The following is a 27,845-nucleotide window of genomic DNA, read 5'->3' on the forward strand; positions in this document are numbered from 1 at the left end:
CCGCTTATGCCGTTCGATGCGTGCCTAGGACCCAGCCATCAAATCCTGGCGACCGGTTCAACGAACGCTTCCTGGGCCAGGGTTCACTGATCATCATGGCGGCATGCCGTTACCTTCTTTCTCTCCTTTCTTCACCAGTCCACACACGATCATTGTCATGTCATAAATCTGATCAACTTTTTCTTCTCCTTCGTCCAACGATCGGGGCGATCGCTCTGTGGCCCCGGGTAGCGTTACGGCCGAAGAAGAAGAAGCGGGCAATGGCACGGGCAGGCGCGTTCGCGCTAGGTCCGCCATCATTCATTAAAACATCATCTACCATCGCCATCGATCGTGTTCTGTCTCTTGTTTTCATCGGCTTGCCGCCCCGTAATAATATTGTCACTACTCAAGCCACAGGGAGCCGGGAAGGTACACGTAGACAAATACCCGAGAGTAAAGTCGGCTTCTAGCTCCTAAAACAGTGCCCAGTACCAGCGCGCCTCTCGAGCCAACAACCACTTCGTCGTCGTCGGCATCAAGCACGGCGGCCGCGCGTCGCTAGGCACGCGGCATTATCGCCTCCCCCCCCCCCCCCCCCGCCCCTGCGAAAAGGAAACATTGTCCCGATGTCAAGGTGAGAGGAGAAAAAAAATTATGGGTGAGATGAACTGTACAATAAGTCAAGGTGTTACTTGCGGGAAGCGTCAAGGTTACGAAGCGTGACGTTGACACAGCGCTCAGTCACATCAGGAGTTTAAGCGCACCACATACACAATTTCAGGTCACTGATGCTGAACACTGATGATCACACTTCCATCTTTACACTTTACTTTTGAGCACCGAATGCGTACCACGAAGTTGCTAAGCCTTTAACAGACACACAGACAGATATGAACAAAGCGGAAACGCAAGGCGAACACGCAGTAGGCATTACGCACACTGCTGTACCCTTCAACGCTCTTCCCACTCTTAGCCATCCGCCTCCTGTCCGCCTCCACGGCGTTTCATTCTCTTCAAGCTATGCCCTGAGTGTGCTGTCGGACGCAGTGACAATATTCACAACCCTTCCCAAAGCACCTGGGCGCCGCGTGCCGGCTCTGCTTGGCGGCAAGGACACAAGCTTCCAAGGCCTCGGTCCATCACGATGCAGTCGGTTAATCACGTTCGTGTAGTTACGGCGTTTGACGGAAAACGAATGCATTCTTTGTAACTGCACAAGAAACAGGCTTCCAGTAGACGTTTTTTTTAATTACGTCTAAAATTTTATGAAGTGCACGATATGAAAGCTATGAATGCAATTTTCCAGCACAGTTCGAATAACAAATTATGCGTTGTCAAACAAGGTTTTTGCGAAAAAACATTTGAGCAAACCGTGAATAAAGCTTGTAAAGATATCTCTATATTAAAAAAAAACTTTATTTTTTTTGTAGTATACGCATTGATTGACACCTTATTAGCCGCTTTCTGTTAAAAAAATACACTCCTAATTTTTATCTACAACCAGCTATACTTCTCCAGCGATGCTAAAGAACCTCGAGTTTCCTAACTGGAAGGCTCCGGAAATTTTACCACCGAGGTTTTTTCAACTGATGGATGATGTGGTGCTGGACGAGTTGGTACATGTCGAACATCATGGAATCGCAACGCTGGCGGACGAGGACAAAGGGAGGATACACATACATAATGTGCACTGCCATCGCACAGCACACAGGCGCTTTGCTTTTCACCTCAATCGAAAAGCGGCGGCCGCGGCCGGGATTCAATCCCATATCCTTGATCTGAGCAGCCGAGCGCCCTAACCACTGCACCACCGCGGCGTAGTGACAGTGTGTAAATAAACAGCCAATAAATAGGCAAGCAAAAAAGGAAAAGTTCATAAATATTATTCCATGATTTCAAATGCTGAATAGGTTGGAATGCGTGTAAGAAACATATACGTTTTGCAAAATCGTTCGGTTTCCCCTCTCAATGAATTCCTTAAAATACTAGTGGCGAAACGTGGCTATCATATTTATATAATTTCTCCTTAAAGATTCTAATGCATTATATAATGGAAGGTTACTTAATATGTTTAACATTCTTTAAGGAGAAAAAAGCAAAACACAACATCAAAGCAACAAATACAAATATACATTGATACCTCATATATTGATAATGAATTAATAGCGCAGACGACAAGCAAGTCAAACAAGCACCACTTATATCCCACTTGAATTCACGAACCTAATGTGATGTGCATTTTACCTTTTTAGCTCTTCAATTTATTGCCCATCTTACGTGCTCCATTACGTGCTCTAAAGCGTTGCCCTACTCGATGTTCCACAACTTCCGACGATTTTCATCTGTTTTGAATTACTGTATTTCCCTGTTTTGTTAGATGTGCATTTTTTTTTCAATCTCCCAAAGCCTGCTCCTGTCACCTGTATAAATTGTTCATGGTTTTTTGTGTAGCTATTTCTGCTTACAGCTTTTTGTTTGCTTGTATTGTAAATTATGTGTGTTTAATTGATGAATCCCCCTAAGTAATACCCGCAAAGGCCCTTAATTAGGGTATTTGAAGTAAATAAATAAATAAATAAAAATTGATGCAAAGAAGATGAAGACCGAAGTGAAGTTCGTTCAGGCAGTATGATGTGTTGTATGAAGGCATTTTTCAGTTCTTTACGGCATGTTGTCCTTTGTAAGTGGCTGTGTTTCCAGCCACGAAATAAAAAAAAAATAACATTGCATGCGGCTAGGACATTGGCAGAGCTCGGGCAGAAATGTGTGACAAAGAATGGCTTTGAGATGGGCGGAACGTCATTTTTAGAGGTGTTGTCAGAAGTCCGTGCCGAGACTTTGTATGGCACTAAAAGGGAGGCAGGGGCGAGACATAAGACAGCGCTACTCGAGGGAGGGCAGTCCGAGATTTAATTTCAGTACAATGATGCCGGATTGTTAAGGGGAGGTTAAGGTGACATAGCACGTTGCTCGGTTTTGAATGGCTTTGTAGTCAACGACCAAGTACCCACGCAATGCGCTCTAGATTGCTGACACACATCCATGTTCAGTAGATAGGCAAGTTTTGTATGTCGTCGGATGCTTTATTTAGGTTACTCCGAATGTAGCCCAGGGTGCGTGCCACAAACTCCCGCCTTTACGATCAAAAGAGGCGCGGGATCACCTTTACGGTTATACACGTCGTCCATGTATGAAGTTTGAGAACACATTTAAAAGTTAGGCCGGTCAACCCGTGAAGTACGTGTGTCGGTGTGTAATTGGGGAATAAGTTCAAATAGGTCACTTTCTTTTACAAACAGTTGAATGTCTATAAATAGTATTCCGGGGCCTCCCGAATTACACTGCATAATAATAGAGTACAATGAAAAAAATAAGACGCCACGACAAGATATTGATAAAATACTAGTTAATTAAATGACAAAAGGAAAACCCGACAATGTACAAAACGCTGCGATAAAAAGAAGACTATAAAGATAACAAAGCAGGTATTCTAGATATAATGAGTATAAGCAAAAGTCACATAGAAACACAGCGAAAATTATTACTATTTTAGGTAGACGGCTAACAAAAAGCGAAAAATAATGTTCGATTGAACAACAGTGTGGCGAATGCAATTCTCACGGCTACCTTGTTTGTTGAGGCGTCGAAGGTTGCTCGGTTGCGGCGGCCGTACAGGTGAAGAACGATGCGTCGATCGCGAGCCCGAAGAAGCACAATACGCTCTCTGGAGCGCCGCGAGAGTGGCCGGAAATTTGAATCTCCCCACAGCGCATTGGAGTGGGCGTTCTGCGGTCTCTAAGTTTATACACTCGGCTTCTGCGCCGCGCCCGCGTCAAGGACAGGCGGTCGCTGCCCCTGCCGGCGTGCTGAATCTTTCCCAGAGGAGCGGCGGGGTCCCGTGAATTTCTCTCTATATCTGAGGCAGAAGCTGCCGCAACTTCCGCTGTATAATAGGTGAGGCAGCTTGTGACAGTGCATAATGTTTCGGAGCAGACGCTTGCAATATGTGTTGGCCATGATAGCGAAAGTGTGATGTGAGAGTGTGCAGTTGCAGTCTGGCTCTGAAGCCAAGAAAATATCATGGCTTTACATATCGCAAGGTTTCATCACACACGCAATGCTTCACATCGAAGATTGATCGCGTTTTGAATGGCGCATGCGTCATCTTGACAGACTACGGCGCGGTAAGTGACGCAGTCATCGTGCGCCCTAATGAATCATGAGTAAATCAGGGTAGTTGCGTTTCTCATGGAAACAACTGAATAAAATAGTGCTGGAGAGGGCAGAAGAAGCTAACTGATTCCAGAGCGTTCACACGGTTAGATACCAGGATAGGCTTGAGCAGAGGGGGTGCTTGTCTGTTATATTGAATGGTAACTTAAAGGGTTGGAGACATACCAATTTGAAAACAAAAGTAGTTACTTTATATTTTTAGGAGAATAGAACAGGTGTCGTAGAAGTAATGCCTGGGGAATTGGGACTACAAGATGTATGTAAGAACGAATATCAATAATTTCATTACAGAACTAAGAGGCAAAATAATTAAATTGGAGCTGTGAGGCAAGGAAATGTCTGCTTTTGCAGATGTTGCAGAGGACAGAGTTGACCATTTTATTTATTGATGCGGATGAAAGCCGCAACCAACTATGAACCAACCAGCCCAATGCGGCGTACTAGTAAACAAAACGTACAGAGTTCAACGCGGAAATGAATAACAACGTACAATTTAGACATGGATGCATGGTTGTCATTCAAGTCTTTGCACGACTAATACATGCGGCACTGGCACAGCTTAATCGTATCGTCAGCACTGTCTTTTCGGCAAGTTCACTAGCAATAAAAAACGGCTAATGATTGGGCAAAGCCATGGAAGAACTTATGCTCGATTGTTTTCTATCTTAAATCGGAAAGTGAGCGCGAAACGCCGACGCGCTCACTGGTGGCAGTCAATATGGCCTTCGAGCGTGCCCGGCCTTCGGAGTGTGCCGCGTTCGGCCACGGCCGCTGAGGCCCGGAAGTGGCTGTAGTGGAATATTTCGCTACACTCGCGCCAGAATCGACTCCCAGCCAGCAGGCGATTATCCCGACTTTAGATTAACTAATTTCCGAACAGCTTATCCTGCGCCACATAACGACGAAGACACCGAAAGAAATACAGAGGACAGGTGCTGACGGGTTAGCTCGGGCATGACGCAGAAATACAACAGAGAAAAAACAAGCGCCACTTTCTCGGGCTTTGAACCGCAACAAGGGAAAAAAGAGTGCTACTTTCAGACGTTGTGGGAAGAAAAAAAAAAGGAAGAGAAATAGTTTTCTGGGGTTTCCGTATAATCTTATCGTCCCGTATTCTGGAGGACTGAGCAGCCAATCCCGAAGGTTCCTCTATTCGGTGGAACCGGATTCAAGGGCCTTTTCTCCTAGCCCTGGCTTGTGCACCCTGGGGCAATCAGAGCAGTGTTGGTGTGTTTTCATTGTGTTCTTTTGGTCACTTTCTGCCATGCTTCGCTCACTTTTTTTTTGTACTCTCCCGTGACGCGCCTGAGGCGTGACAGGAAAGTCTACCATATATATATTTTGCTGAGTGGTAGCGTTTTCGAAAACAAGATAGGCGAAAACCGAACAGTTTGCTTGTTATGGTGTGTACCTGTTTAGCAGCATTCAGATGAGGAGCGCCTGCTGGAAGGGGTTGTCCATAACCTTTCCCTCCGGCGGTGAGCGCTTTTTCCGCTCCAGCAGTAGCAAGGGAGCCAAACGGCCAAGACGTACGTTACTGCTTCCAGGTAAGAGATGTTCGGTTGCATACGCGCTGGGTTCTATTGATTTCTCTTGTCGTTTCATCATCCACCTCATGTGCGACTGAATGGTACTCAAACTAAAGGAATCTCTGCCGAGTCCTTTCGAGCAAATGAAAAAGTTTACGGCACCGCGTCGCCGCGAAAAGACTTCCTTATCTCCTGTGGCCCATTCTAGGGTATGTTTTGCAACTTTATGTTTGGATTCCAGAAGAGATAAAGCGCCACATTGGCCTATAATTGTGAGATAAGCTTGTTTATAAGCCTGGCAGGAGAAAAATGTTTGTAAGCGATAAACGACATCTCAGCTATTTGGAAGGTTACGTATTCTTGCGCAAAGAAGACGGGACACAAAAAAGGCACATATACGACATGTACGGAGCGTATATGTCGTATATGTGCCTTTTTTGTGTCCCGTCTTCTTTGCGCAAGAATACGTAACCTTTCAAAGATGAACCAAGTCGCCCAAACAAAAGTATTAATTGAGCTATTTGGAGTTGCACCTTCGTAAAAACAGCGCACACTCGACAACAGAAAAGACCCTTTCTTATCCGCTGTCCTGCGTGAGCTTTTTTTTTTTTCATTTGCAGTGACGATTATTGGTGTTTTGGACGTATAAGACAATGGCTATGTTGAGGGCTGAGGAAAGAAGTTACCAAGAATAATGAACAGCGCCTTCTCGGCGTGTTCCGAATATAAGGCTGCAACCCTGTCATTACCCACCTCTCCTAAGCTAAGAAACAGAACAAGGAATAGCTTTTAAATGGAATTACGTGGAGCGGAGCCCAGAAACGTGCCGAAAATTATAGGGGAAACGTGAAGAGAAGGCAGGGGAGCACGGATTGCGGAACTAATGGCAGGTAATGATACCTCAGTGGGTTATCAAGAAATGAATTCTGGTGATGCGGAGGAGCCAATAATGGCATGTTACCGCCGCAGCAGAATGGATTCAGTGGGAAGGAAAACGGGGGTGGATGTGGAAAAGCCTGTGCTGAACAAATACAGTTAGAGGTTTCCGCTGAGGATGGGGGGGGGGGGGGGAGCGAACGGTGGGCACTGCACTCGCTTTGGAGGTAAAGCGAGGACTCCTTCGTGACGTAGCGGACGAAATCTGAATGACTGTGATGACTGCGTGTATTTATGGGTATTAGAAATCTAAAATTCTTCCCTTCAATAAATATGCGTGTGGTCGGGCACGGCAAAGGAAACAATTTTTTGTGGGGTTAGGAAACATATTCATCCGCCTTATAGGCCCATGTGATAATACATAACAGCGAAGGAAAACAAAGTTACATTGTCGTCTTTTTTCACCATCGCGGTCCTTATATGTATCAGTTGCGTGCCGTGAGAAAGGCTTTCTAGAATAACGCCAGCAGTTATCTTTCCTCATAATTTTCCCCAGTCACGCAATTTCCAGTCTTCACTTCGCTTCCGAACAGGGTATCAGACGTACATTTTATTCAACGGCGTAGGCACCTTTCTAGTGGTAAGATAACACGATATGATGACACGATACGATGTCTTTGTTTCCACAAGGCATTGGCGTGGTTACGCCAAACGTTGGCAAGACTTTCTTACCATAGCAGTAAAGAATGCATACACGAAGTTAAGGCCAAATGTGAGCGCTACTTGTGGCAAATTTCAATGTTCTTAGCAGATGTTCCCTGCAGAAATAAGGGCTATTTTTTAACCAAAAGCTTATATACCTCTTTCCGCCGAAAAGCCGGCGCCGCGCCATAGACGGCGGTCGAGAAAAACTAAATAGAGAGTTAAAATAGGTTAGAAACTTAAGCTCACCCTTTAAATGTATGATGGGGAAGCATATTAGTAGCTCCCGTTTGCCTACTCCACTTTGGTTCCTGTTTCGTGCATATGCACTTTCCTTTAGTATAAGCGTGGGCGCTTAAGCCGCGCTATGGCGTCTACTATAAAGGTAAATTATAAGCGGTCTTCTATTTTTATTTATTGGTACTGCAACCTCACGTACCAGCCTCAAATGCGGTGGATACAACTTTCAGTGTAAACTATCAACACAACTACAAAAATAAAAAAGAACTGTTTCTCAACCGAGATTCCTTTTTTTACGCAAGCTTGCCATAAGGCATATTATAGAAACTCGTGTAAATTATTTTCGGTAAGGAACCGTTGCAGGCTCCCACTCTTGCCGTTGTCGGTGAGCCATTTAGAGAAGTCCTCTTCCTTTGTTGTGGACAGTCCCACTTCGCGCAGAATCTGTGTCCTTGATGCCCTTGTCCCTGCAAAAGTCCACAGCAGGTGGCGAACATCCACTTCCGCAGCTGGTGTGGAACACTTCGGGCATGTGGTTGGTCCGATGTCTGCTGGTGATTCCCATCGTCATGTTACCGACGGGGTTAACGGCCGCCCCAGCTCATATCCTTCTAAGGGAAACCTCCTCCAATCTCGTTAAGTTATGAGGGAGGGGGAATGTACACGGGGGAATGGGGGCACGTGTACGTTTCCTTAAAAAAGATGCTAAGATGGGAACAGCGGAGCGGGCATCAAAAGGGAGCCTGTTAGGGGGCGCATTAGTGTTCGGAACTTCGTGTGCGAGGTAGTCAACGTTTCTCTGCTCAGCGTTCTCAGCATCATTTATGTCCAATATATCTGGATGCGCATCTTTGTTTTTTTTTATTGAGTTCGTGGATTTTCTGGGTTACACATACCGTCTTTGTCACTTTCTTCAGTTGTTTTATGGCGGCTAAGGAGTCTGTATAGATATGGGCTTCAGTTATGGAATGTATTTTATTTATGGCCTCCATAGCATCGCGGATTGCATAGAGTTCCATCACAAGCGGATCCGGGTATTCTGAAACATATTCCTTATTTACCTTTAATTTACTGTGCGTTGGACTAGTAGCTACTATTCTACCGCCATTTTCTATAATTGATGCGTCCGTATATGCAATGCAGGTACCTGGAAGTGCATCAACCAGAGGTCGAGATGCCAGCTTTTCTTTGCGACGAAGCCGAGTGGTCTTGTTTGTCGTAATAGTCGTGAATACCCAAGGAGGGGGGGGGTTGTCAGCATTGTGGTGTTTGAACTGCTTCTTTGTTGTACAAGGATGCTATGGGCATAACATACTTTCTCTTCATATCACTTGTTGCCTCTCGTTGTTCAATTAATTCTGTCAACGTATTTATCTGAGCAAACTCTTGAAGAATAGGGATAGGGGTAAGTTTTGATAAGGCCGTGATAGTGCGCATTGCGTTTCCATTTATTGTTTCCAATTTCGCCCACTGCCGCCTCGTGAGTCTTTGGAATTGGGCCTGGTACGTCTTGACGTCTTGACGTCATGCCATGTCCGCTCGAGCTCCTCCTCTCCTAGACGAAATGCGTTTTATCAAGTCTAAGGAAGTCGCAGCTGCTTTTTTCACCTTATGAAGCTGTTGTGTTCACCTGTTCCAATGCCTGATTTCCAACCTTTAGAGTGACTGTTTGCGTTGCCAATTGTTTTCATGCATTCTTGCATGCAACATGAATGTAACTGGACTTTTGAGGTGACAATTCCAGACCTGCATATTGGACGTACCCAGCTATGGTATTTAAAGCCTCTTGCAGATACCGATTCTGTCTCTCAAGTTGTTTAAAACAGACCAAATCGTGACATCATCTGCGTATATCATGAACCGCACTTCTGGTATTTCAGCTAATTTGCATGCCAATAGGATCAGTGCGATATTAAATAGCAAAGGGGCTAACACTGATCCTTGTGGCACGCCTCTGTTCGAGGTGTAATTGCTAATTTGTTTTCCAATTATCCAGATAGAAAACGTCCTGTCGTTAAGCAGATTACATGTACTGCTGTTATGACCTGCAAGGGAATGCCCATACATTCCATGTAGCTAAGCATCCTTGCATGTAACACGTTGTGGTATGACTTCGCCATGTCGGTAGCCACTACAGTGCGCACTAGGTGGCTATAAGGCGACACGTGTATGACCTCTTCAGTGAGCATAGCCAGTCCATTTCCTGTGCCAAGGTTTTTTCTTAACCCAATTTGTCGAGCATGGTATTTTTTATTACTTTCCAATCATTCACAACAAACTCTCTGAAGGCAATGAGCAAACCGAACCACCTTTATTGTCTTAACTTTCAAATGAGAGTGGAAAAAAATGTAAACCAATCTATGCCGATTGAAACGAATAATGTTTAGTTGGTGGATTCTTCAATTTCCGCGCCTGCTAGGAGCCTTTAAACAGAAAGTTTTCAGGATGCTAAATCATTCGTGAAAGTTTTTAAACAACATGATGCATTAACGTGTTGCAAAGTACACAATGATAAAGTGTAATTATGTGACGAGGGTAAAAGGAGGCTATGGTTGAAACAACAGCAGCTGCATTCGATTGCTTTTTACTTGATTAATATGTCATGCTTGCATTGAAGGGACACAACAAATGAAGCGTATTATAATATATCTCAAACTAGTAATGTTTAAGCCGTTAGTACGCATTCTTTCGTCCCTTTCAAGCTATTCAATGCATTCAAGTTTGCGAAGTAGTCGTTAATTCGGGTGAGTAGTTTAGTGCAGTTAAGCCTTGTGCAGCCTGCCGGACTTTCAATAATGCAAAGGAGTTTCGATTTCTTTTATAGCGAGAGCTACATTGACCAGTCTCGTCATTTCGCCGTGCCTGCACGAAGGGAGAAGAAGAAAAAGATTAAGAAAACAAATAGCTGTGGTTTAGCTTGTGGTTAAATCTGGAGCTACACGAGAGCTATCTGCATGGCGGCGCGTAGGTGCGGCGTGAAAGTAATGACATGGCTTTTGTGCAAAGTAGTGTATACTATGGCTTCAGCTTGATGTCATAGGGAGCACTTTTGGCCACTAAAGTGCGATGAGGTGAAAACGTCTATTGCGCGGTGGTCCGAAGCCCTCCACTACGGTATCTCTTTCTCTCTGTCTTCACTCCCACCTTCGTGATGATGCGATAGCGTAAGCTACCAGCCAACATAAAAAGCTCCGCTTTAACCGAGCCGTATGAACGGGGCTGCGTGGCCCAGAGATAACGTGAATGCAAAGGCACAATGGCAGGCCGATTGTGATATCACCCTCCTGTATGAAAGGAGAGGCCTGAGTTGGCAGCTCCTGCCAAACTTAATGCGGAAGCCCTACGTCCAGTTAGTCCTCGGCCATGTCAGCTGCCAGCTAGCGCCTCCCACGACTTCTTCTTTCTTCGTTTTTCGGGCAGGCCCAGACAGGCACAGACAGGCAAGGCGAAATGGCGAGACTCTCCAATGCAGCTCTCGCTACAAAAATGAGTTGTGGTTAAACCTGGTATGGATGGCTACGCTTAGGATCGGCTTGAAAGTAAAGAGATGGCTTTTGCACATACTCTTTGAGCTTTATTTCTGCCATAGGGGAATCCCTTCACGTATGAGCACCTCTGTCGTTGAAATTTCTCATTCGGGTGTAGAAGACTTCCAGTGGTACGACATGGTCTCTGCGTCGGACTCCGGGGCACACCGCCGTCCCAACGTTCGAACCAACCTTCTGTCCTAGCAACTCGCTGTTTTCGTTCGTCTGTAAAATCTACCGAGTTGTCTGTCTTCTTCGGACAGGCACGGCGAAATTTCGAGACTGTGGCCAATGTAGCTCTCGCTACAAAAAGAAGGGAATGGTCAACGACGAAAGGCAAAGGGTGCTCATACGTGAAGTGATTCCCCTATTGTATGAAGCTGAAACCATAGAGTAAACTACTATGTCTAAATGCTATGTCTTTACTTTCAAGCCTAACCTATGATTTGCCATGCAGAGTACTGTCGCGTAACTCTAGGTTTAACCACAAGCTATACCAAAGGTAATTACTTTTCAACGGCCCCAAAGTGAAGCAGTTCGCAAATCGGGAACGAGCATGCCTGCCGCCACCTTCCAGTTCTTGGTCGATTCCTTTTCCCAATACACCATCGCAACTGCTGTCTTGCGGTTTAACTTAGTCAGTAGGCTGACTGTCACAGAAAGACCCCGCGTTCGATAATCGCATCGGCTAGATTTTTTCTATAACGAAGTTTCACTGATGGTTCTATAATTTTGCTTTGCAACCGTATATAGCTTGGATTAACTGCACACTAATGATTAATCATCTTGTTATAACTAATAGAGTTCTTTGAACATAGTTGCTGGTAAATAACTGTTGCGGTTGATTTCATGGCAATGTTCGGCTGTTGATAGCACATGTGCCCTTTCCGAATTTCACCTCGACTCTATGCAGCGGGTAAAGCAAACTGCCATAGCGTCCAGGTGCTTCGTTACATGCTAGCCGACAGTAGACAGGGGTTGTTTTCACTTAAATGGAAGAGACCACGTGGCGCTACCATGAGCGAAAACCAACGTGCTGCTGATATGCTCCGGCGCAGCAACGCCGGGCTGTTATGCTCACGTCATATCATTAGGAATCCGGAAAGCCGCATACAGTTTATGCACAAGCTTTTTAAGGGAGACCGTATCGAATACTCAGAATAATCGGTACAAATGTCATTGATTTGATTATTGCTGGTACTGTGGAGAGTAGGTCATGAGTGAATTCAATGGGCTCCGTCACATTGGAAGAACTGGTTTGAAATTCATGGCGGTATTAGCTTCTATAATTGTGACGAGTTACGATGGAACTCCGAGTAATGCACCCCGAAAGCTTGCAGGAAATGGAAACTGGACCAGTCCGTCCATATTCGTGTTTGTTTATTTGTTAGCATATTTTAATAACGGGACGACATTGGTAATTCGCCAAGGTTGGGGGGCGATGGCGTGTTTATAGATTTTTCGCGAATGCTTTCTTGTAGCGTCTACTTCGTTCGGGGTATTTTTTAGAAACCTGATAGGTATCCTGTCCCGCACATGTAGTTGTGTCAGTGTTTCATAACAGATTTTGAGCACCAGTGGGACTTGTTTCGATACTCGTAAACTGATAATATGCGTGGTGGGTAGTTGGTTCGTGCTCGTAGGTATTTAAACCAAAATAAAGACGACACGACAGATAAGAAAGACAGGACCGGGCGCTGACTTGCAACTGATTAATTCGGAACAACAATGGCGACGTATATACTAAATGGGCAAAAAACATGATCATATCAATGGCATATGCACAAGCAGGAATTCATAGCAGAAAGACACTAGTGACTGAACTCTTCTTCTTACTCATCAAGAAAAGCAATCTCTTATAAATTGTGACGGACGGCGTACCAGCGTAATCATTCCCACACTTCCTGATGTGACCAACTTCCGCGCAAGCGTGTCAAGGTCCTGCACTGGACTCTACTGCGTGTCTTGCAGCCTAGCATTGCATTTTAGCTTTTTGTCGTTCTTTTTGCCCTTATTTGTTTTCACAATACTTTTTGTGCGCCGAAACGTGAGACCCAGAACTGGTCAGTAAGGACCAATTATGTTATTCAAGGCGCTTATTAATACACCGGCCTGATTGCCCAGTGTGCAGTTTCCCAGGTTACAATTAACTTCTATATTTTCACTCTTCACTAGCCGGTTTCGATGTGAAATAGTCAAGTCGCATGACACCATTTGACGCACTGAAGGAAGTTTTCTTTTTCTGTGGAGGCTAAAGAACCACAGGCACATCGTATATTTATGACATATCCTTGAAGGTGCCACATATGCTGCTAGGGGATTACCACTGGTTTGACTTTCATACGAGCTTGACCTACCGTCTTTCTAGTTCTTTTCCTCTTGTTTGAGCTTTTTTAGCAAAGCTTCGGCAACGGAACGTATTTTGGATGGAAAAACAGTGCAAAAGGACTAAGGACAAAGGAAGCACACAGATGAGCGCTAACTCGCAAGTACACTTTTACTCAGAAAAACAGAACATGAATTTACAGCATCACATGAACTTTCTTTCCCATGTCCAGAGTATACCTCAGAACGCCACATCATTAGTCAAAGGCAACCCCCCCCCACAAACCGATATCAGGAAAACGGCAACAAAAGAGACGCACAAACAAAAAACGCTGAACTTATACGCAGTCCATTATACTTGCTGTCAGGTTCTCGCACGGAGTAAGAAACCATTTAGGAGGTCAATCTCCGGTCAGCGCGAGCGAGCGCGGGCGACCAGATAAGGTCACCATTGTATGCGCCGACGGCACAGAGCATGACGGGGCCGTATGCCCTGGCGGCGGCATGCGGCGATTCGTAGAAGCCGCAGCGAAAAACAAATGCACCCCTTGGGCAGGCTAGAGTTACTCGATAAATTTTAGAGTACCGCGATGCTTTTCGCTGCGCCACCGGTTCGTCAGCATGGCTCACGTGGTGCGCCGCGGCCCGCTTTCGCCATCAAGCATCCAGTCTCAGCGTGGATTCCTTTCATCACAGCGCGTGGGCGGAGATTGCTGTATTTCGCGTTTGGGTTTTGTTGGTCGTTTTTTTTTTCTTGTAAGAAGTACTTGGCGCTAGAATGCCGGGCTTCAGCACCTGCGGCTGCAGTAACTTGCATGAGTCCGGAAAGATTTTTAAGGCGAAAACCTTTCTCGGTTCGATCGTTTAGCGAAAATATGTGTGCGTCATTTTTCCTTCCTCCATGGTGTGCGGGACCTGTGTGCCGCATCTGTGCGCTAATGTGTCGCTTGCAAATAGCGAACGTGTGAGGATGGAGATTAAGAATGAAAACGATTGGTGGTGATAGGTAATGAATTAAAGTTATTACCATCGATATAGTCAATAACTAATAGTAATGCCTAATAATAATGATTAATAATGACATTTAAAAACCGGTATGTCAAACTACGACTTGTACGGACCGTACTGATTGGAAATGAGTACAAATGCTTAGCGATGAGTAGTAATGATGCTGTGACCGTGCATGGTCAGCGCTTGCGCGCACTATTGTGCGCCTGTGGGCATGGTATTGATATGTGCTGTTTGTGCAAGGGCTCTAGTGAGCCTGTTCACATGAATCTTTTTGTGAGCATGCTTTGCTTTGTCGTGACCCTACAACTGCCAAGTTGGCCCTGTCAAGGGAACGTCAAGAAAAATACAAAGAAACGTCGGCCTGTGAGAAATAGCCGGAAGTGCTTTTGCTCAACGGTTAACCCTTCCCGTCGACAGGCGCTATTGTCAAGTGAGGAATGCCTATTGTCCAAAAGAGACGATCGGAGTGACACGTCCGCTGAGGTACAGGAAAGAAAGGAGCATGAGAATTACGGCCATTAGAGGATTTCCCGTGAATGCAGGAAAGAGTTGCAATTGCCGGAAAGGGACAATGCTGGGAGCAGTATTCGTGGCGCGCACGTACACTTGGGTTTCTGAGATAGAAATCCACTTGCCGGAACCAACATAGCGGATCTTTGCAGAAGAATCAAAATTTACCTCCTCGCCGTTCCCAAGCTCTACCCGACAACAAGTGACCACTCCCGACGAAACAATACTGGACCACCCTATTGCCAAAACCAGTGCCACTGGGAGCCAGCGCCCCAGCGCCATACCTGATTATGGTCCCAGTATGACGCTGGAAACTGGGCGCACTGGGACGCGGCATACTGGGACGCTCCGCACTGGCGGCACTGTTCGCCCGGAGAAAAAAGGCGTGGGATAAAAATTAAAAAGTAAAAAGTAACGAAACAAGTTAGATACATAAAAAAAAACAAAAAAGAAAGCAAAAAAAAAAAGAAAAAGTTAGTGCACCAAGCGCGCCTCGAACTAAGTCCCTAGGCACATGTCAATCACTAGCTAAGCACGCTAACCACGCGGCCACGCCGATTTTTTTTTTCTTCATTTCCGAAGTATACATGAACAACAAATGGTCACACTTAATAAAACGCTTCAGCTGCCCTTGAGCTGACGCGTGTGAGGTTCCAATTTCTTCAATTTTACCAGGTCATCTAGAACTTCTGCCCATTGTGGTGGGTCAGGGAGCGCGCAGATACATTCCCGTAGATAAACAGCACTTTCAACAAAATTTTCACGTACACTGCGAATGTAATATCTTCATGCCTTACTTGCATTCGTGTTTTCCACAAGCTGTGGAGGCCTAGCAGCATTATTAAATCATAGGGTACGTCTTCGTTCTCCACCGGTAAAAACCGGATGCCATAAGGGTTTAGTGGCAGCTCTTTTTTAATTGTTCTTTGTAGCACGTCCCAATGAAATACTGCATCCCAGCAGTCTAAGAATATGTGTTCGATTGTCTCTGGCTTCTTGCAAAGCTGGCAGTTTGTCGTCCAAGGGACATAGATTCCTTTTTCGTGAAGCCAGGTTTTGACGGGTAGAGTGTTCGAGTGCAACTTAAAAAAAGAACGTTTTGGCAGCCGGTCGAACTGGCATCCTCTTCACTCGTTTTAAAATATCCTGCCTTGGGCCTCCACGGTAAGGCTCCCGATACAAAGGTGCCGGCAGAATTATTTCCACTAGGTCCTTATACAGCTTTTTCTTGCCAACACTGTACAAATATTCAAGGGAAAAACGCACTTCTAACAACTTGTAAGAGAGAACTACCTCGCGCAAATATCCTGTGACAGCACCACGCATGTTTTCACTTGAGGAGACAACAAATCCGGGTAACAGCCTTTGCAGCCGCACTTGCATGACTGTTCTTAAAAAGGTGTCATTTTGGTCGCGAAGAAAAAGAAAGCGCGATACCACTTGGCGGAGAAACAAATGAATCAAACCGACTCCTCCGCTTTTTAAAAGAAATAAATAAATTCGTTCGCCTCGTATTTTCCCAGGTCGAAGTAAAAAGAAAAACCGCAAACACACGATGAATTTTTTGAATGGCAGTTCGTGACGCACATAGAACATTCATTGCATACCATATCTTTGAAATCAAAAACACATTGCAGATGAACGCGCGTGAAAAGATTGACTGTTGCCTTCCCTGCCATGCTTCCGCTTTCTCTCGCACTCTATTTGTTCCTTCCTTCCAGTGTAAGCTAGGATCGCGATAACATTGTAGGGGCACACCCAGATACTGCGTTGGCAAGGAAGACCATTGCAATCGGGAGAAAGAAGCCGGTTCAGCATCCCATAAGCCATGTCAAAATCCGGAGCTTTTTTCCCAGTTAACCCAAAATCCAGTCTGGTCACAAAACTTTTCAACAACGTTAACCACTTCACAAATGCTCTCTGTGTTTTTACAAAATACTGCAATTTCGTCCGCGTATGCAAGTAGCTTCACATGCGCCGACTGAAGCTTGAAACCTGAGATGCGTTCATTATTGAGAATGGCCAAGCATAATGGCTCGAGATAGGCTGCAAAAAGCAGAGGAGAGATTGGGCATCCTTGCCTCACCGAAGAACGCACTGCGAGACTGTCAGGGAGATCGCCATTCACTATAATACGCGTTGAGCAGTTGGCGTACGCCATTCTCACTCCCTCCACGATTACCGAGCCCAGGTTACAATGCTCTAGAATGGAGAAAAGGATGTCGTCTGATACGCGATCGAACGCTTTTTCCAAATCCAGCTGAATCATGGCAACCTGACTTCCAAGCGTGTCTACACATTCCAGTACGGTTCGTGCCACATGTAGATTTGTGGCGATGCTGCGACCTCTTATGCCGCACGTTTGGTGCGGTCCGACTAATTTGGCTATTACACTCTGCAATCTCTTCGCTAAAACCTTCATGAAGATTTTGTAATCAAAATTTGTCAGGCTTATTGGCCTATAGGACTTCACCAACAGGCGTTTCTCTGGATCATCACTTTTTGGAATAAGTACGATGTGTGACGTAGTAAATGATAATGGCACTTGTTTGAGTTCGTAGGCTTCTCTTATCACCTCCAACATAAGGCTGGAAAGATGGTTTTTAAATGCTTTGTAAAAGGAGGCGCTCAGCCCATCTGGTCTAGGGGCTTTCCCACATGGGAGGTCATCTATGGCCTTTTCTATCTCTTGCATTGTAATAGGCATTTCAAGGCTCTCTTTCATACGATCTTCGAGCGTTGGCATTAGCCGTAAATATTCTATTGGGAACCCTTCACTATGTTCGCGCGTATTACTCCGAAGCTCAGCAAAACGTTTCAGAATCGCCCACTTTATATCTTTAGCATCGTTTGTAATCTGCCCTTCACGTCTTATTTGCCTGATTTCCTTCTGGCAAGCATACCTTTTTTCATCTGATAGCGCTCGCTTTGTCGGCGCCCCGCCAGCCCACAGTTTATCGCTGCTTGCGCGTATAACCGCGGCTCTGTACTTCTCAGCGTCGATTCTTTCTAAATGAGATTTCACATCTCTTATTTGCTTAGTGAACTTTCCTGGCGTACAGCTTTCCATGCACAACAGGCACTCAAGTTGTCCATGAAGTTCCTTTTCTGTTTCTTTCTGTTTGTACCGAATAACACTGCTCTTTGCTATTGCTTTTATCTTCACCTGCTCTTTAAATCTTTCCCATTTATCTGCACGGCTTTCTTCATGCACCTTAAGCAAACATTCCAAACCGTTCGTGATTGCCTTAACAAACTCTTCATCCTCCAAAATTTTCTCGTTCAGTTTCCATAGATGCCAGTTGAAAACAGATTTCTTGACCTTCATTCCAAACGTCGCACTAACAAGGCAATGATCACTAAATGAAATAGGTTTTACATTATAGTCGGTACAAATTAGAACGAGATCAATAGATACATACAGCCTGTCTAGTCTCGCATGACTATCGCGTTGAAAGTGCGTGTATTCCGGACGGGTTCCAGAAGAAAACACATTTCCAATGTCTTCCAAGCAATAGTCATGCGCAAATACATTCAACAGTTCAGCGCTCTTGTCTTTCACTGATCTAATCTTCACTCGATCAGTAGCAGCACACACACAGTTAAAATCGCCCAATACAAGCAAAATTTTGTCACATTTCAAGTACGGCTCGACTGAATAAAATAAGTTTTGACGATCACTTTCAACATTGGGGGCGTACATACAGACAGCACGCCAAAATAAATTTGAGAACAAAAAGTCAACAACCATAGTCGGCCACTTTCGCATGCAAATACGCAGTGTACGCTTATACCCAATTTATTGCGAATAAAAAGAAGGCATCCGCCTGATGACCCCACAGAGTGACAAACACACACATCAAAGTTTGCATGGAAAACAGACACCATGCGGTCTGCATGGTCCTGAGATTCTATCTTCGACTCTTAAACGGCTAATAAGTCGATTTCATTATCTGGCAGCAGGCGATTCAACTGGCATTGCCGCCTTCGGGCTCCAAGCCCTCTAACATTCAAGGTTGCTACACGTAATGGGACATCTAGCTTAATTGCCATGCGTCTAGAGAAAAAGGCGCCCGATCTATGTGATGCCTACCTCAATCGTCCATGTGGATTTGCTTGTCCGAGGTTCCGAAGCGTACGCGCTCGTATCCGGCCTCCCAAAGGGATATCTGAATGCGTACTGAGGCGTGCCTGACCGCCGCACTTGCCACCTTCCATAAACACAGTCAAAGAGCCACAGCCGAAAACAGGCTATGACGGCTGACGAACCCCCTGCACTCACATGCATTAGGTCACGTCCAAACTACGGAGACGGTTTCCGCGCCTGCCGCGTCTCGGACGAAACGTTCAGCCGAGGCCTCAACGTCGAACGTCGAACCCCCGGTGCTTTCGATGGCGGCTCGTCACTGCCACCACCAGGCTGCAGATCCTCACCGGCGCTCTCATCATGGGGCCGCTTCCCAACGGGTAGGCCGCTTACTCCTGCGTTGAAGTCCATAACGTCGGAGTTGGGAGACTCCGCGCTGCCTTGGCTTTCGAGCACAGGTTCTCTGGCGTCCGCCACGCTGTTACTTGCGTCCAGTTGGGAACCATTCTCCACTGGTGCAGAATCCGCTGTCGCAACGGCCGTGGACGTCCTCCTCATTGTCAAAGTGGTCAACACCGGCCCATCATTCCTTGCCGGTTGCCCGGTTGTTTTGGCTGCTTCCTCCGCGTCCGCCTCATCCATCAGATGCTCGGAAGAATCTTCGCTGTTCCCAGGACCAGCGATGCTCGCGTAGCTGCGAGAACACTGCCCTTCTTCGTGGCCAAAACGACGGCATGCACCACAACGCGGAACCTTACACTCTCGGCGAATGTGGCCGGTACTTCGACACCGGAGACATAACGGAGGCCTTCCAGGTACGACGAGCGCCAACTCAACGCCGACGTTCAGCTGGTGCGGCAAGTCGTCCAGTTCGACCCCCACTTTCATCTTCAAGGTGACAATCCTGGTAGTTGAACCCTTATCCGATATGCCATGCACGCGCCAGCGCTCCTTGGCCACTTCGGAAACCTTTCCATACGGCGCGAAGGCCACACGCACTTCTTCATCCGGAACGTTGTGAAGCAACCAGTGGAGCTTCAGCCTTCAATCCTGGTTGGCCGGATCAATTACGAGGCAGCGACGTTGCTTCACACACAACTCACCCACTCCAGCAATCTTCTTCACAGCATCCGCGTCTTTCAGGGTGATGGCCCAGACGTGGCTCATGCGATACGCCCCCATTGCGATAACGTCAGGGAGCAGCGAACTCTGAGCCAACGCGTCTCGGAAATCTTCCACCCGGTACGGGCGGGCCCTGATATCCGCGTGCAAAAAAACTGTGTTTAACACAAAACGCCCTGTTGGAAGACTTGGCAGAACAACCTGGTAGTCATTATCCTGTTCCATAGCCCTGTTACCGCGGCCAGACATGGCCGCTGAAGCCGCTCCTGCGGAGCCCGTCATTACACGTCCGTACGCTGTGGCGGCCGGAAGTGGACAGCAAGCTAAAATGATCAAGAAGTTGCAATTGTTAGAGCGGTAGCAATGGCCTGTAGACTGCGAAACATGAAGTCCCAACCTTATAAATGCGGGTCATGACATAAAATGCAAAAATGTTTATAGAAAACCCAGTTCTCGGCGTGGCCGAGTTGTCACTCGGCCACGCCGAGAACTGGGTCTTGGTGAAGCATTTCTGTATTTTATGCCATAACCCGCATTTATAAGGTTGGGACTTCATGTTTCGCAGTCTACAGGCCATTGATACCGCTCTAACAATTGCAACTTCTTGATCATTTTAGCTTGCTGTCTGCTCTCACGACTTGCAACTAATGTTTTGGGTGCCTATGCGCTCTATTTTGTGCACTGGAATCATTTTAACATGTGGAGTTTGGCATCGCTGGCAAATTTACCAACGCCGGCTCTTGGGTGGTGCTCTGCTACCGTGGGCGTAATTTTCGATGAACACGCAGCTTCAGTAGAAGCCTTAAAGGAAAAAAGTGCGACCAAGCTTCAATACCGGCAAGCGCCGCGCCGATGACCCTAATTGCGTGTAACTAAACCTTATTTGTATGTAAACATTGCGGGAAGCGTTGCAATGACCGAGGGCTCGGCTGCTTGATACGCAGAGTAAGAAGGAGCGCAAAAGCTTGAGAAACACGCCAAATATTATGTATTACAAGCGCTGTATGTTGTTGCTTTTTCTGTCATGGGCCCATCGCTCGGTAAACTACTCTCTTCCTGGTTTTCGTTTTTCTTTCTGCTGTTTATACTGGGCCGTGGTGCAGGCTACGCTCGCCTGCGATTGAGCCCGCATTGAACATTTTGACAATAATCATTGTGTTAGAGTGCCCTTAAGATCAGCTGTGAAGTTGGTTATGCATGGTAGCCCACATTATTCAATTCCAGGTTTAGTTGTGCTTTAATCGCCAGTGTGTCATGAGATCGAGGCGCGGCGGTCGTTGTCTCTCTCGAAACGCTCGAAACGACCTATGGAAACATGGAAACTCTAGAAAAAAGATACCGCCTTTGTTTTCTTACAAATGCGCAACGACTTCGCAGCAAAAAGCGCTTGCTTGAACCATATTTTTCATATGCGCCCCGATGGTCGATTGAAAGTACGCTGTTGCCGTGTTGGCCCCTGAGGGATACTACTCAGGCTGACGCCGCAGGCCGTACCGGCTATACTGGGGCACTGGGACCAGTGCGGCCCCAGCGCACATACAGCGCTTCTCCCAGTGCATCCCGGATGCCAGCGACTCACCCAGCGTCAAAAGGCTAATCCCAGCGTTTTTCTTCCATCGCGCCAGTGCAGCCAGTGTCTTCCCGTTACTGCTCCAGTGAATATATCAGACCTCCAGCGTGCCCAGCAGATCCAGTGCAAAACCAGCGCGGAAATCTTACTGGTTTCGCACTGCAGACGCTGATTTTTGCAATAGGGCAGTCAGTGCATCAGACCATCAGTGCAATGATGTGTTCGATTGGTTGCCGATATATGAGGGGTGTGCCCTGGAACTGATTGGTCAGCATCTTCAGAGAGGGGCTGGATATAGGGGATTTAAGGACGTTGCAGAGCACGAAATGACGCTCTGAGCCATGGGTAAACGGCTCATCCAGACGCTTCTCGCTATGAACTCTTAACGCTTGCCATTTTGCTGATATACCCTTCTTTTCATGTAAATAAGTTTTCTCAAAGTGCCATTAAACCTGCTATAATATATTTTACCAACTTCGATGATTCAATCCTTCATCAACCCGGAGCCTCTGCACGCTACCAAGTGAAGGCCAGGTCGACTTAGTCCCAGCGTCACGACAACTGGTGACCAGCGTTGGGATCTGAATCTACAAGCCACAACATCTGGTGATTGGAGGTGGATCAGAATCTACAAGCCACAACATCTGGTGATCGGAGGTGGCATCTGAAGCTACAAACCACAACATCTGGTGATCGGAGGTGGCATCTCAAGCAACAAGTAGGAGCAACAATCGGCAACAAGAGAGCAGCTCGGAACATCGATCGCATGTGTGGGTGAGTGCTTGGCTTTTCTTCTGATGTGGACCAGGTTCTAGAACAGGGTTAGATTTTAGAACTGGTAAAGAGTGTTGAAACGCCTTTAGATTTGCTAGTTTGCACAGTTGTTTTGGAAGTTGCCGACACTCGGAGCGATCATGGACCTACAAAAGCTGCAGAAACCGGAACTGTTGTTATAGTGTGAGGAATTGGGAATTGATACAAGTGGTTTGGCACGAAAACCTTTAATTTAAAGGCAATCACTGATTTGGGAACCGATGATGAGGAGCTCAGTGAAGCATGGAACCTCATCGGACAAAAAAAGGAGGAGCAGCTTAGACAGCAGAAAGAGCGGGAAAAAGAGGAAAAGAGGCGGGAGCGTGAAATTGAGGGAGAAGCAAAAAGGCTGGAGCAAGAAATTGAGCTCCGGAAATTAGAAGTAGAGTTGAGCAAGAGGTCGGGCAATGGTCCCCAGCTAGCGGTACCTCTTCTCAACAAGAAGGCAGATTTCAAGATTTCAAAGTACATGCAGCCATATGTGATATCAGGGGATATCGGTCTGTATCTGGCTAACTTTGAGCGAACCTGCGAAAAACTGTCCTTCGAGCGAGCCACTTGGTCTCAGAGATTATTGACGGTTCTGCCCTGCGAAGCAGCGGAGGTTGTCGCGCGGCTAAGTAAGGAGGACGCGGACAACTACGTGAAGGTCAAGGCTTGCCTTCTGAGAAAGTATAGGCTTAGCGCTGAGGCGTTCAGACGTTTTCAGAACGCTACTAAGTCCAGGGACGACAGTTACCCTGAATTCCTGTACAATTTAAGAGTCAATTTGGGCGAGTGGCTAAAGAGCACTGATTCCTACAGTAATATGGACGCTGTAGTCTAGCGAATTCCTTTGGAGAAGTTTTATAACTGCCTCCAAGAAAAAGAAAGAAATTGGTTACAAGACCGAGGCGACATTAAGTCGGCAACTAAAGCTGCCGAACTCATTGAGGAGTACGCTTCGCGCCGACAATTCAGCAACCCAGCAGTGGATAGACCCGGCAATCCCAAGTTCAGTGTGAATAACCGTCAGGAAAGGCACTTTGCTAGAGTTGCAAACGAAGAAAGGAAGGCTTCTTTAGGCAAACTCCCTCGAAAGGACGGCAGTGAGAAAAGTGGGGAAGTGGCCAACACGCAGAACACAAAGAACAAGTTTGAGGCTAGGAAGCCGCTCACATGCTTTAGGTGTAATTAGCAGGGCCACATTGCCGTCAACTGCCGGAAAGAAAAGATTGCTTTCTCGTATGTCAGTGACTGCGATGAAAACATGAAGCTTTTGGAACCCTACATGCATGACCTAGTAGTCAATGAGAAGCCTTGCAAGGTACTGCGCGATTCGGCCGCGATGGATGTTGTCCATCCGGCGTTTGTGTCGCCTTCCGACTATACAGGACAGTGTGCATGGATCCGCCAGGTAGTGGAGGAACAGAGTGTGTGCTTGCCAATCGCGAACGTAGTTACCGGGGGCCCTTTCGGCGAGTTAACAACCGAGGCTACCGTTTCAGGAAAGCTTCTTAAGTGCTGTCCGTATTTGTTTTCCAACAAATCAGACATGCTGCTGCGAAAGAGGGGCATCCCTTTCGGAGACAGAGTTGTGCAAGCCTTAACACGTTCAAAAGCGCGAGAACTAGCTACACTGCTCATTCCAGAAAATTCCACAGCGGAGGAAACGGCAGTTAAAACAGTGGTCGATGCGGAAGATAGCGAGTCAGAAAACTTTGAGAGCGAGGCATCTCAGATAAGTCAACTTGAAAGTGAGCTTGATGAGACGCGGAATGAGGACGTTCTTGAGAGTAACCTCTTTACGCCAGTGTCTAGTAATCTCACGAGACTTCTAAGTGGAACCCGAGAGGACTTAGCTATGGAGCAAGCCAATGATCGCAAGATACAGGAGATAAAGGAGCGCCACCGCGACACTAAGACAGCAAAGAATATTTCTTCAGAGATGAGAAAGGGAGTGCTGTATCGCTTATTCAAGGATAAGCGCGGAGTAGAGCGAGACCAATTAGTCGTTCCCTAAAAGTACCGCGAAGACTTACTTCGACTTTCCAATGGCAGCTCGTGGTCATGTCACCTTGGAATAAGGAAAAAAAAGAAGAGGCTGTTGCAAGAATACTATTGGCCTGGATGATTTAAGGACACGGAAAATTTTGTACTGTCATGCGACACGTGCCAGCAGGCTGGAAAGGCGCAAGATAAGTGGAAAGCTCCGATGGTGTTAGTACCAATCATTACCGAGCCGTTTCACCGGTTAGTAATAGATGTATTTGGGTAACTTCCTGTGACAAAGTCAGGGTACCATTATATCCTCACTATGTTATGCACAGCCACAAAGTTTCCAGAGGCTGTTCTGCTGCGCGAGGTGACGTCCGAGAGTGTAGCGGATTCGCTGCTGTCAGTGTCTGCACGAGTTAGATTCCCTTCCGAGGTGCAAATTGATCAGGGTAGCGTTTTCACAAGTGTCCTCACCACATCATTTCTCGAGCGATGCGGCAATAAGGTAGTGCGCAGCTCGATCCACCATCCGCAGAGCAAAAGCGTAGAAAGATGGCTTGGCTGCAAACTGCGACATCAAAGAACAGTCGCCTTCTGAGGTGGAGCTTGATTTTACAGCAGTACGATTTTGAAATAAGATACAAAAGGGGGAAGGTAAATGGGAATGCCGACGCGCTTAGCCGCTGTTTCTAAGCGGTCCGAGGTACTCCTCACCATGTATCCAAATTGATACTCAGGTTCTTTTTTTTGTCCGTGCGCTGGCATATATGTGATTATGTAAAGCAGCACGTTTGGTTTTCTAGGCATACGTGGGTCCTGAGCGTCTTGATTGTGGGCTTTTCTCGGACAACGATGGCTGTTAACTTTTGACCTGGTCTCTTCAGATGGGAGCCGAGTGCTTGCTTAGACATGTGGTTGCGTTTCAGAGACAGCTCAAGCAATTTGGCCTACGACAATCAAGACAACGCGACAAGCGACAGCGAGCTTCAAGCGTTCATGTGCTGGCCATTAAGTCGTCTTTTCATGCAGCAGCTGCGACTGCTGCCCTCCGTGACTGTTCTGGCGGGGGAGGAGGCTGTTGTGACTGTGCATGGTCCGCGCTTGCGCGCACTATTGTGTGCCAGTGGGCATGGTATTCATATGTGCTGTTTGTGTAAGGGCTCTAAGTGAGCGTGTTCACGTGAATCTTTTTGTGTGAGCATGCTTTGCTTTGTCGAGACCCTACAACTGCCAAGTTGGCCCTGTCAAGGGAACGTCAAGAAAAATACAAAGAAACGTCGCCCTGTGAGAAATAGCTGGAAATGCTTTTGTTCAACTGTTCACCCTTCCCATCGAGAGGCGCTACTGTCAAGTGAGGAATGCCTATTGTCCAAAGGAGACGATCGGAGTGACACGTCCGCTGACGTACAGGAGAAGAAAGGAGCATGAGGATTACGGCCATTAGAGGATTTCCCGTGAATGCAGGAAAGAGTTGCAATTGCCGGAAAGGGACAATGTTGGGAGCAGTATTCGTGGCGCGCACGTACACTTGGGTTTCTGAGAAGGAAATCCACTTGCCGGAACCAACATAGCGAATCTTTGCAGAAGAATCGAAATTTACCTCCTCGCCGTTCCCAAGCTCTACCCGACAACAAGTGACCACGCCCGACGAAACAATACTGGACCAGTCAGTGCATCACACCATCAGTGCAGTGATGTGTTCGATTGGTTGCCGATATCTGAGGGGTGTGCCCTGGAACTGATTGGTCAGCATCTTCAGAGAGGGGCTGGACATAGGGTATTTAAGGACGTTGCAGACCACGAAATGACGCTCTGAGCCCTGAGTAAACGGCTCATCCAGACGCTTCTCGCTATGAAATCTTAACGCTTGCCATTTTGCTGATATACCCTTTTTTCATGTAAATAAGTTTTCTCAAAGTGCCATTAAACCTGCTTGTATATATCTTACCAACTTCGAAGATTCAATCCTTTATCAACCCAGAGTCTCTGCACGCTACCAAGTGAAGGCCGGGTCGACTTAGTCCAGCTTCACGATAATGACTACAGTGACTAGGCATGACTCAACCTGATTGATAATGGCTACAAACGACCAATATGTCAAAAGATGACCTGTAATGACCACACCTGATTGGAAACGAGTAAATATGCTTAGCTAAGAGTTGTAAAAACTACAATGAGTAGGTATGACTCATCATGACTATGCAACAGTTGTAAAACGACGACTTGAAATGGTCGCAACTGATTGGAAATGAGTAAAATGACTACGCATGACTCATCATGACCGCGAATGACTACGAAACGACCAATATGACAAGCGATGACTTGTAATGACCGCAACTGATTGGAAATGAGCATAAATGCTTAGCTATGAGTGATAAAAATAATTGTCTTGGCATGACTCATCATGACTACGAAAGTAGTAATATGTGAAACGACGACTTCAACGGCAGCAACTGTCTGGAAACGAGTAACAATGCTTAGCGATGAGAGATAATGATTTATGAAAATGCTTTTGATTGCGTCAATGAAGATGCTTCACAAGCAAGCGCCTGTGAGCTTGCATCAGTTTGCGCGCGTGTGCGACGACGCACAGGTTAGTAGGCATCTGCATTGCATAGGGAATATCACTCAATGTGATAATTTATGGTGTTAATCGGGGAAGGCAAGAAAGGGCGAGTTCTTTAATACCACGGAAATCACAACAGAATAGCAAGGTGCCAGATTAATAGATAGAGCTCTTTGACAGGACTGGAATTATCCGCATGCAGACCGCTGCTCAGCCTTCCATAGAAGCTTAGCGTTCACAGGTCGCAAATTCTACTGTTTGTAAAGTAGCTATGGTGCTTTTCACGGCAATGCACACGCTAGATTTCCATGCTGCTTTCAAAATGTCCTCTGCGTTTGACTTAAATATAGCCGTGCCAGAAGCGTTCTTCGAGCAGTTGGAAATTTTATAGCCACGCCGGTAATGTTTCCCAGCATGCGATGGGACTTTCATGGCACTCTGAAAATCATCGAGTGACTCTAGGGCAGGCTAAAGCCCATTAGGACAGGCGGCTTCGGCGCGCTCTCTGGCTGCGCGCGCTCAAAGCAGACGAAAATCAGACGATACGGGTGTTTGCTTCAGCGGGCACGCCGTAACATTGTATTTGTGCGCCCGTAAGTCAAATAGCAACAGTTCTTGCCGGTGTCTGTTCGAGGGACGTAATACGAACGGCGCTGCTACGTGCAGTGCGGCCTCCTTCGAAATTTGCTAGACTAAGATGGGACGCAGGTGGTTGTTCAAAATTGCAAAAGCAGTTACAAGTGTTGCACAGAAATGGTGAGCACCTTCAAGGCAC

General features: G+C 46.5%; 1 protein-coding gene and 1 pseudogene across 1 annotated transcript in view; one reads left to right on the plus strand and one right to left on the minus strand.

Moving 5' to 3' along the window:
* Window positions 1–27,845, plus strand: part of LOC146194263 (gonadotropin-releasing hormone receptor-like) — a 329,819-nt gene that overhangs the window by 273,277 nt on the left and 28,697 nt on the right. The gene's annotated exons all lie outside the window — the stretch shown is intronic.
* Window positions 19,239–20,426, minus strand: LOC146194266 (uncharacterized; annotated as a pseudogene).

Source organism: Amblyomma maculatum, chromosome 3, assembly GCF_055883805.1.
Source record: "Amblyomma maculatum isolate TAMU_Amacu chromosome 3, ASM5588380v1, whole genome shotgun sequence".
Classification (NCBI taxonomy): domain Eukaryota; kingdom Metazoa; phylum Arthropoda; class Arachnida; order Ixodida; family Ixodidae; genus Amblyomma; species Amblyomma maculatum.